The 15,750-nt window shown below is 38.5% G+C and overlaps 1 non-coding gene across 1 annotated transcript; it reads right to left on the bottom strand.

Annotated features, from left to right (window-relative positions):
* Positions 1–9,214: 9,214 nt before the first annotated feature.
* On the bottom strand, positions 9,215–9,321 carry LOC120267987. Its single transcript, XR_005538657.1, has one exon. It is a non-coding gene; the product is annotated as a small nucleolar RNA R71 (small nucleolar RNA).
* Between the last annotated feature and the right edge of the window lie 6,429 nt (positions 9,322–15,750).

The following is a 15,750-nucleotide window of genomic DNA, read 5'->3' as shown; positions in this document are numbered from 1 at the left end:
TATTTCATTAAACACAGACTCCTATTCAGATAAAATGGAGAACTATATGATACAACCATCTTCCTTTTACTTCGCAATGCCATAAAATGTATCCATTTGACACCTGCAGGTAAAAATAAATAAATAAATAAAAAGAAAAGAATAAAGACAAACCCACATAACATAACAACATCAACAAAATGACCCACTTTCACTCAAGTTCTTCGCCGGTTTGTCTTCACCAAACCAGAAACATTCACTATGGGGGAAAGTTTCCCACATCCAACAATGAATAAGAAGTTGAAGTTGAAGTTGAAGTTGATAATTGAGATAAAGCTGAACTTTTAAATATGCTCCTCCAACAAGTCAGTTATGCAATGATCAGAATGGAACAAGTATAAGCCAGTGAAGGAGAAGGAGTTGAAATTAAAGTTGATAAATGAGATAAAGTTGAACTTTTAAAGATGCTCCTCCAACAAGTCAACCATGCAACAACTGGAATGGAACAAGTAGAAGCTAGTGAAGAATGAGGAAGATAAGGTGTTATGGTGGAGAAGCTTCTCTTGCAAGACATCAAGGTACGGGCAACCATATTGTGATAAGATTGGGCTGCTAAATTCCCTCCAAAAGCAAGGACATATTTCCCTCCAAACACAAGGGTAGTTTTGGAATATTCAAAAATTATAATGGGGAAGAGTAATGGTGGTACAAAACTCAAAAAGGTTGGACTTATCATTATTGCAATATGTTAGAGGGGACTTATTGGAATATTCCAAAAGTTTCAAGGACTAAATTAGTATTCTGAGCCTTTCCTTAACAAAGGTTTATTTGCCATGGCCTCATCTCTTGCATAAAATGAGCTAAGTTTGTGATCAGTGGCTTAGATGCATCCTACATAATATTATTACTTTTTGCTTCTCTTACTATTTTTTGCTGGTTAAAATTAGGATAGGTCACCGTACAATGACCTTTTTTTACTTTGGATACTGGATTTCGATTTATATCTTTCTGGCCACCAAGCACCAATTCCATTTCACCGGGAGAGTACTGATGGGTTTTCGGTCAATTTTATTCTATATGGCCACCGGAATGACATGTGTTTTGTTGACCTGGACCTCACTAAGCCAAGGTAGACCTGGCACATTTGACTTTGGCGGACTAGATATCTTCTTTAACCATGAGTGTACCCCATGTCAAGAGGCCTTCCATGTCATCACCCCTTCCACCTTCACCGCCCTCCATCCGAGAGAGCAAGATGTTGTTCATGGGCAGCTTCTCCTAGTGGAAGGTTTCCAAAGAGGAAGAGGGCTTAAAAACCTTAGTGTGGGCTTTTTGAAAAAGGCTAGGGAGTAACCATTAATTGGGGAAAGCTAGGAAAATTTTAGTCTATGAAGTCTAGCCTACTCGTACTTTCCCCCCTCTGTGAATCGTTGGTGTTAAGTTTTTCAATATTTGTGAACTTCTTCAAAATATATGTATATGTTCTTATTATGTAATGAATGTTTTTAATTTCAAAGAGTAAATGTTGCAAATTAATGGTTTTAATTTGCAATGAATTTGTGATGAAATATTGTCTGTATTTTTAATTTACACAAAATTTACAGTCAGTGAATAATGGCAATGATGAAGCTGCATGATGCTTGAACTCATGTGTGCACTAATTCGCAAGTGTATGGGTCATCAAGTAACAGTATGTGTGTGTGTGTGTGTGTGTGTAGGGTTGTCATATCCACAGGGACCGAAGAACACTAATATTGACTCTACCTTGTTATCTAACTACGAACAAGTTATCAAGGAGTGAATTGCTAAGCTAAGAATTGAGATCTCTAAGGACTAAGGTTGAGGTTTTGAATGTGTGATTAACCAATCAAGAGAAAGATGTGTCCAGATTATATTTCACTGGCGATTAATGAATTTAAGTAATCACAATTAACATAGATTTGATTTAAGTGTTGTTGGACAGAGGGGAATAAAGAATATATCAAGTGCTCTCTCGAGATGTCGCAATATCTATTAATATACTATGGTAGAATTGAATCTCTTATAATTCTTCTTTATACAATTGCAATGAGATCTAGAAAACCCCTATTTAGAAATCGGAGCTCTAGCTTATCGGAAGAACATAAGTGGCCTATCTCTAATGTGTACTAATAGTTCCCTTCATCTATGGATGATTCTAAAGTAATGAATCTCTTGATATCAATCATGCAATAATAATGAAATAGCCACCCTTGTTATGTTAAGTCAACAAGAATAGAACATAGATAAACCCAACAATCCAAAGGAAATCTATATTAAAGCAATATGAAAATGTAAATATCTTAAGCTACATCAAATCCAAACATTTAAGGAAGTTAGCCCTCCATTGGGTGATGTTTATCTCTAAACAAAGAAAGTAAAACCCAAGAATAAACTCCATGAAATATAAACCCTTTGTAAATATCTTCAATGATGGAATCAATCTGAGACAATATTGTCACCAAGGATCTTCACTCCGGTGACTCCTTCGAACTACTCTACCTTGAACTTACCTCAAAACACTAGCCATCAGCACAGAACTTTCTCCCAAAAACCTAGATCTCCCAATACCTTTTTCAGCTATCTTTTTATACCCCTAGGAATCAGGTAAGTACATGGGAAGTACATGGGTGTGTACTTTACCCATGATACTTTACCCATGAAATTCTCTAGAAAACTTCAAAACACCAACTTTAGGGTTACAGGGCCATGTATCTTTGTCTACCCATGTAAATCTTTGAAAAGTCTTGTTACTTAGCTCTAGAGTTTGCACTGGCATACACATGGGCATGTAGTTTTTCCCATGTGCTTATCTAAATTCTTGTTGAACTCGGGGCTGGAGAGTACATGGTCATGTACGCATGTAGTTTTGCTCGTGTATTTCTCTGGAACTCTTCTTGCCAATGCTTGATGGATAGATGGCCAAGTACACCACCATGCACTATGGCCGTGTATTTTTCTGAATGTTATTTTTCCTTCTTTTTTGCTCTTGATATCATGATTTGGCTCAAGTTGAGATTATATTAGCTTGAAGGTGTAAATGGAACAAACTGAGTACTAAATCATTGATAAAAACACTCTTGAGAACAATGTAAGTGCAACATATAACATTAAGATGTATATAATATAGCACCTATCATTGCACAAAATTTATGAATTGAATCTTACCTATTTTCTTTTTAATTTATATATATGATGAAGCTATATAAACATATCAACCTATAAGTATTTCCGCAGCATATGAGGATACCAAACTTGTTAGTGCTACTTGAATATGCCAATAGATTTGAAATTGAGTTTTCATGATCTTAAACAAACAATACTGATTCTTACAAGAATTGCACATTAGGGTGGAAGAAAGAGAATCAAGAAACTTTTATATCACATTCTCATTAAATTAAAATGAGTACAATTTATTACCACATTAGAGTGTCTAAGTACATAGAATCTTTGTATCACATTTATAATTTTTTTGGTAAGGGCCACTTTTTGATAGGGGAACTTAATACACATACAGCGAAAATTAAAAAAAAAAATTTTTGCAAGGACCATTTAATGTGCTTCAATATTTAAGTGCACAAGGTCCCTACTAGTGTCTTGCAACATTCAAAAACATTGACAAAAATATGACGAAACACAGGCCTTTAAGAAGGTCTTCCACATGTACCTGCACGTCCACTATGATATGCAATCCCTAACTATACCACAAGTGCACAAATTGTACAAGTAGTAAAGTGTATCTAATAGGACATGTATTCGAATCTACAAGGACTGGGAATCTCTTATTACTAATTGCTCTTCTAATATCTAACAGGATCAAAGATTGGGAAAGATTCTAATCTATGAATCTAAGAAGGATAAGAAGGATGGATAGAGGATGGACAGAAACAGGGATTTAAACTGAGTTAGAAATACTGATATGAAGTAGCGCTCAGGACTAATCCCCTTAAGGAACATGTATTGACTCTCCTACAATACTATCAAGTTCATCTTCTTGGACTAAAGGGTAAACCTTAGATCAGAAGGCTAAAAACCATATGCCCTATCTCTAGGTATGTACTCGATCCTAAACTCTATGTGTGCTCTAAAAAGCAATGTTATAACTATGACAATCATACACATCAAGTTTTACAATCACAACTATGGCATACATGCACATCAAGTTTTGCAAGCATAACTATAGTAATCATGCACATCAAGTTTAACATAGAAGAATCCAAGAAAACTCCATAGCCATTATAAAAGATTAAGTTAAATACACATAATATTAAGGTTCAATAGCTAGGGGGTACTAGAGAACGGTTTAGCCCCTAATGGGTTCACACGATGATGAAAAGATAGAGAAAACAAATAAGTAAGAATTTATAAAACTCCCTTTTGTTTCTCTAATCCTCCCAATCATGCTCTGAGGACCTTCCCGCCGACTTAGTTCAGTACTAATTGGTGCTCTAAGATCTCAGCTCTATTCCTTATTTGGATTGTGGTGAAGATTGTCATGTAGCCATCACAGAAAATCCCAATCAAAGTCGCCTTGAAATCTTAACTTTGGGGCTTAAAAACTAATTCCTCACACAAGCAAAATTATACTTAGGCCGTGCTTAGCGCTAGTGCCTTTACAGGTTGGTATAAGGTTTGGTATCAGCTTTGAAATTCTCCATGGATAGAAGCACACCGGTGCTTGGGCCTTGTGATATGCCCTTGTGTATCAGCGAGTGTGTAAAAAGTAGTATAATATACCAAATAAGGGATCGGGTAGTCGATTCCATAGGGACTAGCAAGCTTCCAGTATTGATTAATCTTCCAATATCTAGTCTACAGATAAGTACTTGAGTCATGAACATATTTCATTATATGTTTTACATGCATTGAGCATCACTTTTATCAGGTTTTATAGCTCATAAAGTGCATTTGGTGTTCTTTTATAAAAATATGATTGTGAGAAATGGAAGCAAAGGTAGGTCATGGAGGCACATTTTGGGAGTCTATAGCGCAAGACAAGGATCAAGACACAAGATGTACTCATATGCATGGGAGTGTGTGCCTACTTATGAGGGATTTCAAGTTCATTCATGAGTTAGAAGGGCACAAAAGCACTCACACCTTCATGTCCCACCTTGTGTGAAGAATTTAAGAGTCTCCTAACATTCAGTCAACAGGAAGCCAATTGACCCACCACATGAGCGTGTGCCCGGCCGTATGGTCTCAGAAGAAGATGTCTGCAAAACACTATTCATAAGTATTATAGCAGTTACTGTACATGGCGTGTGGAATTTTCACACGCCCAAGTGGATTTTCTAGGAGATTTTCCAGCCCACATGGGTATGTGGGAGCCCGTGTGAAGCCCTGATTTGTGATTATAAATGGTCGCTTTGACCAATTTTAGGTTAACGTTTTCATGGCTTTAGAGAGACAAGGTGACTTGGGTTTGAAGGGGAGGTCTTTGCGACTTTGGGGGCATTTCTTCACCAATATTGATCAATTTCTCCTCTGTTATAGCATCAAAGAAGCCACCGACGACCACAGCTTCGGAGAGGAATTCATCAAGACTCTGAGACTACTGATTAAGGCCGTTATCACGAATATAAGGGGAATTTATTTCCATGTCTTTTGTAGATTTTTATTCTTTTAAATCTTGTTTTGTATCTTGCTCCATCAAGAGCTAAACCCTTGAGGGTATTTGGGCATGTGAACCTTGGGATTCTAATCTTGTATCGATTTGCATTGTGTTTCCTTTTAATCTAAGTTTAATTGAGTTTTAATCTTGTTTTCTAAGTGCTTGCTTGCTTTGTTGATCTATTGATTGATTGGTTTGCTTGATTCATTCACCTTGGTGAGAGAGAGGTCTTTATTAGGGTTAGAACCTCAAGATTGAAAAGGTTTGAAAGGGTGAGTCATGAGATAGTGGATTGTCCCATTTTCCTTCCTATTGATGTATCCTATCTCTGTATTCTGTATGCTCTAAGCAATCATATGTGGTGTGAGGTATTGAGAGAGTTCTCTGCCAGGACCTTGTAAGGGGTTAGGGACCTTTCACCTAGAAGTAGGGTTAAGTCTATTCTTAGGAATCAGATACATCCCTTGGAATTCTTAGAGTACTATGAAGTCATATGTGGTGTGAGGTGTTGAAAGATTTCTTTATCAGAACCTTGAAGGGGACTAGGATCAGTGATCTAGAGGTAGGGACTGATTTACCTTTGAATTTTTAACATTAAATGTCTACATGCTCTAGTTTTTACTTGAATTTCTAGGAATTTTTGCTCGAATCACACTTGTTGTACTACTCGCTCTTGAAACCTTATGGAAACACAAGTTTGATGTTTAAGGGACTAATTAGTTTTGTTTATTGTGTTAATTTTTGAAAAAAAAATGGTTGTTTTGGTTGTGCATTTGGGGTGGAAAGAGCTACCACTTATGAAGTATGAAGCTACTCTCATAAGTCAGATACTAGTTATGCGCTAATGAGAGAAAGAGCTATCTCATTAGATGAGTGAAAGCTACTACCCCTGTAGAAAGAGCTACCACCTCGAAAGTGTGAAAGCCACCTTAGCGGCTGCTTCGGAAAGGGCTACCTTAGAGGATGTGTGAAGCTACTACCGTCTCTTTGCTTTTTCTTGTACATAAATAAGTACTCTATGCTTAGAACTTTGAGGAGTATACGTTTGGTCGACTTGAGTGAGTCTACACACACTCACACGATTTCGGGTTTGTTGTCCTTTTTTATTCGAGTTTTTAGCTAGAGCATTGACTTTTCGTATTTAGTGTTGAAATTCCCCTTACTTGTAGAATGCTTCCCTTGCATGCTTTGGTGAATATAAGGCCAAGCACTTTCAATATTTCCTTCTTCTATACTTCAATGTTTTATTTTTTTCTTGAGGACAAGCAAAAGCTTAAGTGTGGGGGAGTTTGATAAGTGCTTGTGTATTAGTAATACGAAGTATTCTTTTCTTATGATGAATATTACTTTTCTCAGATTTTATCGCTAATACATGTGTATTTGTGTTCTTTTGTGCATGTAGGGTTGTGGAGATAAATATAGAAGAAAGAAGCCAAAGTAGATTGCGAGTGCACTTAGTTGATGAAATCTTGGAGTGAACAAGCGTGAAGACACAAGTTGTGCTCAAAGACATGTGAGTGTGTGCCAACCTCCGTGGTGTTCAAGGAAATATGCAAATTGGAGGAGCACAAAGGCAGTCACACTCATGTGTTCTGACTTGTGCAAAGCTAGCAAGATTGTCGTCAAATGTACTTTTATTTGAAGATGCAACGCAATCTACAGCGTAGACGTGTGCCCGTTTATGTTGCCTTGATGAAAAGTGTGGACTCGGGCATATTTTTGCGGAGTAATGCAGCAGGTACTGTAGCATACCACTGCAGCAATTCACTGTAGCAGTTACTATTTACAGGCCGCAGAAAATCAATTTCCTTGAGATTCACACGGGCATGTGGAAATTCCACACGCCCGTGTGGATGCCCCATTCCAGCCCTATTTAAGTCATGATTTCAGCCCAATTTCAGAATCCTCTATTCCATCTTTTGGCTATCTTTTCTTCACCTTTGGAGGCGCCCACGGCTAGGGTTTGGAGAGGCTTTGGCTAGGTTTTGGAGGGGTTTACAGCCTTTGACATTGCATTTCCTTCAGATGAGAGTTATTGGGGGAGCTTTCGTCGGCACCGATCCAGCGAGGTGTGCCCTAGGCTTGACGAGGGGAACTTTGGAGAAAATGCGGCCAGTCCACAAGACCATCGACACGAACACTAAGGGGGTTTTATTCATGGATTGCATATTTTTACTTTTGATTTCATTATTGATTGTATTTTGCTCCATCGAGAGCTAAACCTCTAGTGGGTACTTGGACTTGTAAACCCTAGGATGATATTTTCTCTTTGACCTTTTATTATGCTTTCTTTAATTGATGTTTTAATTGAGTTCCAACCTTGAATGCTTGTTGAGTTGATTTTCCCTTAGAGTGACACTAGGGTTGAGAATCCATATTGGTAATCCTTGTGGATGAGTGACACACCATGAGGGTTAGACAATGCTAGATTGAAGAGGGTCGAGAGAGTGAGTCGAGAGGTAGCGAAGCGTCTCCTTTTTCCTTTAGTGTGATTTATTCTACCTCCACGTTCCAAGAGTTCTTTGCGGTCACAATAGAGTGAAGTGCTAAAAGATGAACTCCGCTGGGGCTTAGTTGCGCAAGTAACAGAGTGAAGCGTTGAAGTAATCCTTAGTATCTGGGGCTTAATTATGACTAGGTGTCTTTCGCCTGGACCAAAGGGTTAGATCTATTTTAGGGAATAGGGATTATCACTTAGAATCCCTAGAGCCTAAAGCAACCTAGCACAGTATGAGGTGTCGAGACTGAAAGATTTCTCCATCGGGGCATAGTATAGGGTTAGTCACAGTTGACCTTAAGTTTTGGGACCGTGTGTTTAAGGATCTCCACGACTCATTAAGCATTAGTTAGGGAACATAATGATTGGTCTTGCACTTAAAACAATAGTCCTAAGGTGAGCAATGTCTGGGTGCCCCATTTATCATCGATTGCCTCTCCTATCTTTTATTTGCGCCTCCTTCTTCTTTTCTTATTTCTATTTGCATTGATTCTTATTCACATCATTATCGATTCATCTTCATTCTAGTTAAATAGCAATCTTTGTGTTTCTAATCACTATTCCCTATGGATTCGACTACCCACTCACCGGGGTTTTATTATTTTGACAAACCCGTGCACTTGCGGTACACACGCAAAAGGGTGTTTGTTAAAAAGGAAAGGAACTTGCATAAGAACAGAATTTTTCAACTGAAATAGAGGTTGAAGAATTTGTAAACTTGGCAAAATAGAATGAGCAACAAAGAACACTTTAGATTTTGCCCGACCTATAACTCATGGGACACAGTCAATCATTGTTTGACCACTTGTTGTAGCCCAGAATTTTGAGCTAAAGCCGGGTTTTATATAAATGGTTCAGCAGTCCACATAGTTTAATGGATTAGCCGATGAAGATCCAAACAACCATATTGAGAATTTTCTTGAAGTGTGTGACCTCCTAAAACTTAATAGGGTGTCAGATGATACGATTCACTTGAGACCTTTCCCATTCTCAATGAAAGGAAGAGCAAACAGTGGCTCCAATTATTTCCAAGAGCCTCCATCACAACATGGGATGAAATGGTGGAAGCTTTCCTTGCAAGATACTTCCCTCTGATAAAATCAACAAAGCTCCACAATGAAATATCTTAATATGTTCAGATGGAGCTAGAATCCTTGTTCGAGACATGGGAACAGTTCAAGGTCCTTTTGCAGAAATGTCCTCATCATGGATTCCCTGATTGGATGTTATTTTACACATTTTACAATTATATGAATCCAAGTACTAGACAGCTTGTAGATGCCATCGCAGGAGGAATATTAGGAAACATGACCCCAGAAGTTGCCCGAAAGCTAATTGAAGAAATGGCTCGAATAACTATCAATGAAATGCTGGCAAAAGAAGAAAGTTGTTGATATTCATGAGGTTGACACAATCACAGCCTTGGCAGCCCAAGCAGAGGCATTTACTAAGAAATTAGACATTTAACTTCACCAAGAATGGCGGTGATTATAAGTTGTGATGGTGGTGGAGGTGCATATATTTTAGTAGATTGTCTAATTTCAGTTGGTACGTCAGCACTCGTTGAGCAAGTCAATTTTGTGGGTAATGAGGGGAGAAGACAAGGAAATCCTTATAGCAATACTTACAACCAAGAGCGGTGGAACCACCCAAATCTTTCATGGAGTAACTGATAAGTACTAAATTGACTATATTTAATATATCATTTACACTGCATCTAGTATGAAGTTTTAATTGTTTAGTACCTCTTTGGTAGAAAATTTCATTCTTTTGTTCACAAGGACCCTTATTTCTGTTTTAGGAAATAAAAGCAAATCCAAGGGTGTTTTGAAGCAAAATAAATCAAGTTGCTAAATCCCTTATTTCTGTTATAGGAACTTACCACACCCATTGTCTATACTTACCACTATCATGATCAAGCCGTGGCAGCATGGAACCACCAGAAGCAACACAAAAGCTACAACAACCACATAGAGACCGTTGTGAATACCATCACGACTGTTATCATGACACATAATACCCAAAGACCATGCCAAGGTGAGACTTGGAGTCCAAGCCACAACTTAGTCACCACGAGAATCACAACGCCCGTGGTGAGGCCGTGGCTGAACCCGACTCTATAAAAAGCATAGTTTCCTCTGAAATTTGGGAGACTCTTTTGTTGAATAAGTTAGGGTGGCCAAATTTCTGAAGATCTGAGCAGTGGGAGATAGTTTTTCTTCCATATTACAGTAGATTCCAACAGATTTGTCAAGAGTACGTCAATGAGTATCATCGGAGAAGATCGTGTGTGATAGACATCTTTAAGGATCATCATCAGAGGAGTGCAAGTGACACTTGTCATCCGGACAATTTTGGGATCCTATAATACCTAACCTTTGGAGAACTATTGGAGGAAGTTAGTCTAGGAATACATTGAACACTTATTTATTCTTTATTTGGTCTTGTGTCTCTCTTGAGCTTTGATGCTTTGCTTTTTATGATCCATAAGAACCTAATTCTAGGGGAATTGTATGTCTAGCTCCCTCGGTTATTATTTATGAATATTGATTGATTAAGATATATTATTCTAGATTTCATTATCATTGTATGCTCCTAATTGATTATTATTATTAATATGGATGAGGAGGTTATGCCCCCATGTTGATGATACCCATACCATGATAGATCTATGCATGTTCTAAGAGGTTAGGCATAGCTAGGTTTTCGGATTATGGATTGATTGCCCCTTAGGTTTAGGGTTTGATTAGTCTCTCTTATGGGATTCCCGCACTTAAGTTAAATGACACACCTCCTGCGTGTGTGTATCGCAAGTGCATGGGTGTCGAAGTAATAAAGTACCCAATGAGTCAGGTAATCGAATCCATAGAGAATAGAAGTATTAGCAATAAGTACTTTTAAGTTATCTAGTTGGAATCAAGAATATGATGAAATGTACTCAATCAAGAGAAATATGAATATCGCAAGCAAACACAAAAGAGTAGAAATGAGGGAACTATCAATCAATGAAGATGAGGTACCCGGGCAATGCTCCCCTAGGATCTAACATGAAGCGCAAGACTTACAAGTTCTTCTAAACCGAGTTAATCAAGTTGAGGCAATCCAAGAATAATCGGTCCCAGTCTCTAGATCATAGAAACTAGTCCCCTACGAGGTCCCGGTGGAGAAATTGCACAATCTCAACACCTCACACCACATATGACTGCAATAGGCTCTAGGGATTCCTAAGAGTACATCTGATTCCTAAGGATAGACCTAACCCTACCTCTAGGTGAAAGATCCCTAACCAAATATGGTTGCATAAAGCCTAGGGAATACAGAGATAGAATGTACTTGTCCAAGGGGAAAGGGAACACTCCACTATCTCATGATTTACCCTCTCAACCCTCTTCAATCTTGAGGTTCTAGCCCTAATGGAGACATCTCTCTCACCAAAGCAAACAAATCATGCAAACCAATCAACCACAAAGATCAATACGGCAAGCAAGCAATGAGAAATCAAGATTAAAACTTAAATTAAACTCAAATTTAAAAGAAAGCACAAAGTAAATCAATACAAGAATAAGATCCTAGGGTTCGCATGCCCAAATACCTACTAGGTTTTAGCCCTTTATTGGGAAAATTACAAAATAATTAATGTAATATAAATCAATAAAAACTATGGAATAAAACCCCCTTGAATTTGTGATGATGGCCTTGATGGGTGGCTCAATGTTTTGATGGATTCCTCTCCGAAGCTAGCTCGCCGATTGCTTCTTTAATGCTATGATGAAGAAGGAATCTATCAAAGTTGGTGAAGAATGCCCTCCAAATTAGCCAAAGACCTCCTCTCCATACCCTAGCCGCTTTGCCTCTCAAACGCTATCCAAAAGTCTCCTAAATAATAGGGCAAAAGGGATATTTAAACTCAAAACCCATGCTTGTCACGTGCCTCTACACGATCGTGTATGCCTTCACACGCCCGTGTAGGCTACAAAATTGCCGACACGACAGGGTAAAAATTTTACCCAGTCATATGAACAGTGTTTCCTATAGTGCTCTTCATAAACAAGACACCAACACTTTTCTCTTGAGGCTACATGGATAGGCACACATCCGCATGGTAGGTTATGAGGCTTCTCATCGTCTAATCATCATTGAGAAGGTTCTTGGATTCTTCGCACAAGTTGGGACATGGGGGTGCGACTATCTTTGTGCTCTTCCAACTTACAATCTAGCTTGAATTCTCTTAGAAGTTGGCACACGCCCTTATGTGCATGAGCTCCTCTTGTGTCTTAATCCTTATGTTGCACAAAAACCCCCAAAAGGTGCCTTCATAACCTATCTTTGCTTCTTTTTTTCTTCTTTCAAGGTCTTCACAACTTATTTGCACAAAAGGAACACCAAAAATAAATTTGTTAGACATAAAACATGATAAAAATGATGCTCAATGCATGTAAAATATATAAAGAAATATGTTTACTCAAGAACTTATCAGCAAACATAGGAGGCTGGGGTGGAAGAGGTTCCATCTTAAGTTCCACGTGATTTAAATCTAGTCGCAATGGATTTTTGGGACTAGTAGGCCTTTGAATTCCCTGGGTTTGATCCTAGAACACGAATGTCACTTAACGCCTATCATAACTAATAATCAAGATAACTGTAGTACATACTCCCAACTCTTTCCAAGTGTGCTTAATGACATCTCCAATTGTATTGTTAATAGTGTTGTATAAGTAAACTAAAGAAAGAGCGTAAATAATTAGGCTATTGATGAAGTGAAATGGAAGTAATAGGAGCCTCTCGCCATTCTTGGGGAAATACGACCCTCATGCTCACCTACGAGGTATTACTGGATGACCCGTACACTTGCAGTATTACGGACCAATTGTAGTATTAATTGCCTACTTGCATTCATATATATTTGCATAATTTACACACCCCATAAGTGTCCATCAGTAAATAAGGACAGCAAAAGCCTACTGCCCTACTAGGATTTCAACAAACATCTTCGATTTTGAGAGAGTTTCAGAGTTAGAGAATGTTTTGGCAAAGTTTATTCAGTCGAATGATACTAGATTTCAAAATGTAGAGGCGGCACTTTTGTAATCATATTGCTTCACTGCATAATTTAGAGAATCAAGTAGGTCAAATAGCAAAGTCATTAGCGAGAGACTTCAAGGAAACTTGCCAAGTAACACCCAAACCAACCCACAGGTGCATGTAAAGGGTATCACTTTGAGAAGTGGTTGAGAGCTTGAAGAAAGACCCCCCACTAAAAAAACTACTAAAATTCCTTAAGAAAAGATGAAAGACAAGGAGAAGGAGATAGCTGCAACACCCCCTCCATTTACACCAAGAATCCCTCATCCGGGATGTTTGAAATAGGACCACACCGATGAACAAAATAGAAAAATCTTAGATCTTTTCAAATAGCTGTACATTAACATCCCATTCATGGAGGCATTGTTACAAATGCCCCGGTATGCAAAGTTCTTAAAGGACCTCTTAACCAATAAGAGGACAATAGATCAGAGCGTAACTATAGTATATAAAGGAAGTTGCTCGGCCATGCTTCAAAAAAATCTGCCCAGTAAGAGGAAAGATCCTGGAAGCTTCATCATTCCATGTGTAATCAGAGGTTTGGGAGAAGAAAAGACACTAGCTGATTCGGGGGCCAACATTAGTGTAATGTCATATACACTATTTCAGAAACTTGGGCTAGGAGAACCAAAGCCAACCCGAATTACATTGTAGCTAGTTGACTATTCATTCCGTCATCCAAGAGGTATAATGGAAGATGTTTTAGTAAAGGTTGACAAGTATATTTTTCCTATATATTTCATGGTTCTTGATGTCGATGAGGATGTGGATGTCCCATTTATTTTAGGGGGTTTTTCCTGCGCACTTCCAAGGCACTCATTGATATGGATGGGAGCGAGATGACGCAACATTAGAGAAGGAAAGATCACATGCCGCCTCACCGAAGCCATGAAGCATTCTCTTAACTTTGATGATATATGTTATTTTTTATATGTTACTAATGAGATTACTAATTAGTATATGTAGGAATTTCACCATCCGCATCCATGTGAAGGGTGGCTTGATATTGAAGAAGTGGAGACGAATTCACAAGTGATGCAAGTTCCCGAAGAGCAAACAAAACCCGATAATTCTGAAAAGAATGTTCCATAACTTGAAGATGTCAAGACGTCATCACAAAAAGCATCCCAACACTCTTGGGGATAAGCACGCACAAGTAGAGAGTGATACTCCCTCATTTGGTAACATGCTTTATCATCTTATTTTAAACCTATAGAAATTCTGTCCTTCATGTTTGCAAGCTACAAGTAAGGAGATTCTCTACCTTCATAAGCCACTGTGAGGTAAGAACATGTACATCAAGCTTAGTGACGTAAAACAAGTGCTTCTTCGGAGACAACACAAGTTTTTCTTGTTTTCTAGTCTAGTTTATCAATTCTGAAGAAATAAATTTTCATGAGTGGTTGTCATTTTTCAATATTGTTGGTGTTGAGTTTTACATGATGATTTTTGGTGTTTTAGTGAGTATACATGTGTGTGACATGGCCTAGGATGTTATTCATGTTTTTAGTCTAGAATTCAGACTTGGTTTGTGGGGTTTGCACATTTTCTGCACATCCATACAAGCAGCCACATAGGGGTGTGAGCGCCCGTGTGGGCTCCAAATTTCAGCTGAAATGCGGCACATGGGTGTGTGGAATTGCCACACACCCGTGTACAATACCCACAAGGGCATGTGGAATTTTCACATGCCCATGTGGCTTTTATTGATGAAAGGGGTAACTATTCACTTTCTTCATTCTCACACCCGTTCATCTTCCCACACCTCTAGACTAAGAGACACATCCCTAGTGCTTCCAAACCATTTTTCTCAATGATTTAAAGGGTTGGAAGTGTTTTTTCGGCCATTGCATCAAGTTTTCTTCTCCAATTCTCTCCGGCAAGCTCTCATATTTCTTGCCTTCACCATGCTTCCTATTTCTAGATCCATTGGTATTTCATGGTTTTTATCATGCTTTCTTCATGGAAATCATCATCTTATGTTGAAGTAGGGTCTTTAATGTGATTTGGTGTGCCGATGTGGCCTAACCATGGCAATTTTGCCATGGTCCGCGCTCCACACAACCGCGTGGCTAGCCCACATGCCTGTATAGGGTGGAAATCTTATCTAATATACCCGCACGGTAGTGTGGCTAACCCACATGGCTATGTGGATTTATAAACTTCACCTATTAATGCTAAATTGCTTTTTCTTTGTTCTCTTCTTGCAGGAATGACACCAAGGACCAAGAAGTTGGCTCAAATATGTTCTCGCCAGGCTCGGGAGCCATCCCCACTACCAAAATTAGAGTTTGTTGTACCCGAACATTAGCAGAGGCTTAAGCATCTTCAAAGGCTAAAATTTGGATAGACTCGAATAATTGATTGGAGACACTTGAGGAGATTGACCTGGCTGACAAGGTTCGAAAGCTTGTTGCTGTGGGGGGATAGAATCCACTTTTGTCCATTCGTGAACCAATTTGATGTGATCTCACCATAGAATTACTTGCTTCATTCGACTTTCACCGTTCTCATTCTAAGTTCAACAAAGAAGGCACCATCTGATTCTGAGGTTTTAGTC

The sequence above is a fragment of the Dioscorea cayenensis genome, chromosome 8 (assembly GCF_009730915.1).
Source record: "Dioscorea cayenensis subsp. rotundata cultivar TDr96_F1 chromosome 8, TDr96_F1_v2_PseudoChromosome.rev07_lg8_w22 25.fasta, whole genome shotgun sequence".
Lineage (NCBI taxonomy): Eukaryota > Viridiplantae > Streptophyta > Magnoliopsida > Dioscoreales > Dioscoreaceae > Dioscorea > Dioscorea cayenensis.
Note: the sequence above shows the minus strand (reverse complement) of the source record. Positions and strands in the feature narration are given on the sequence as shown.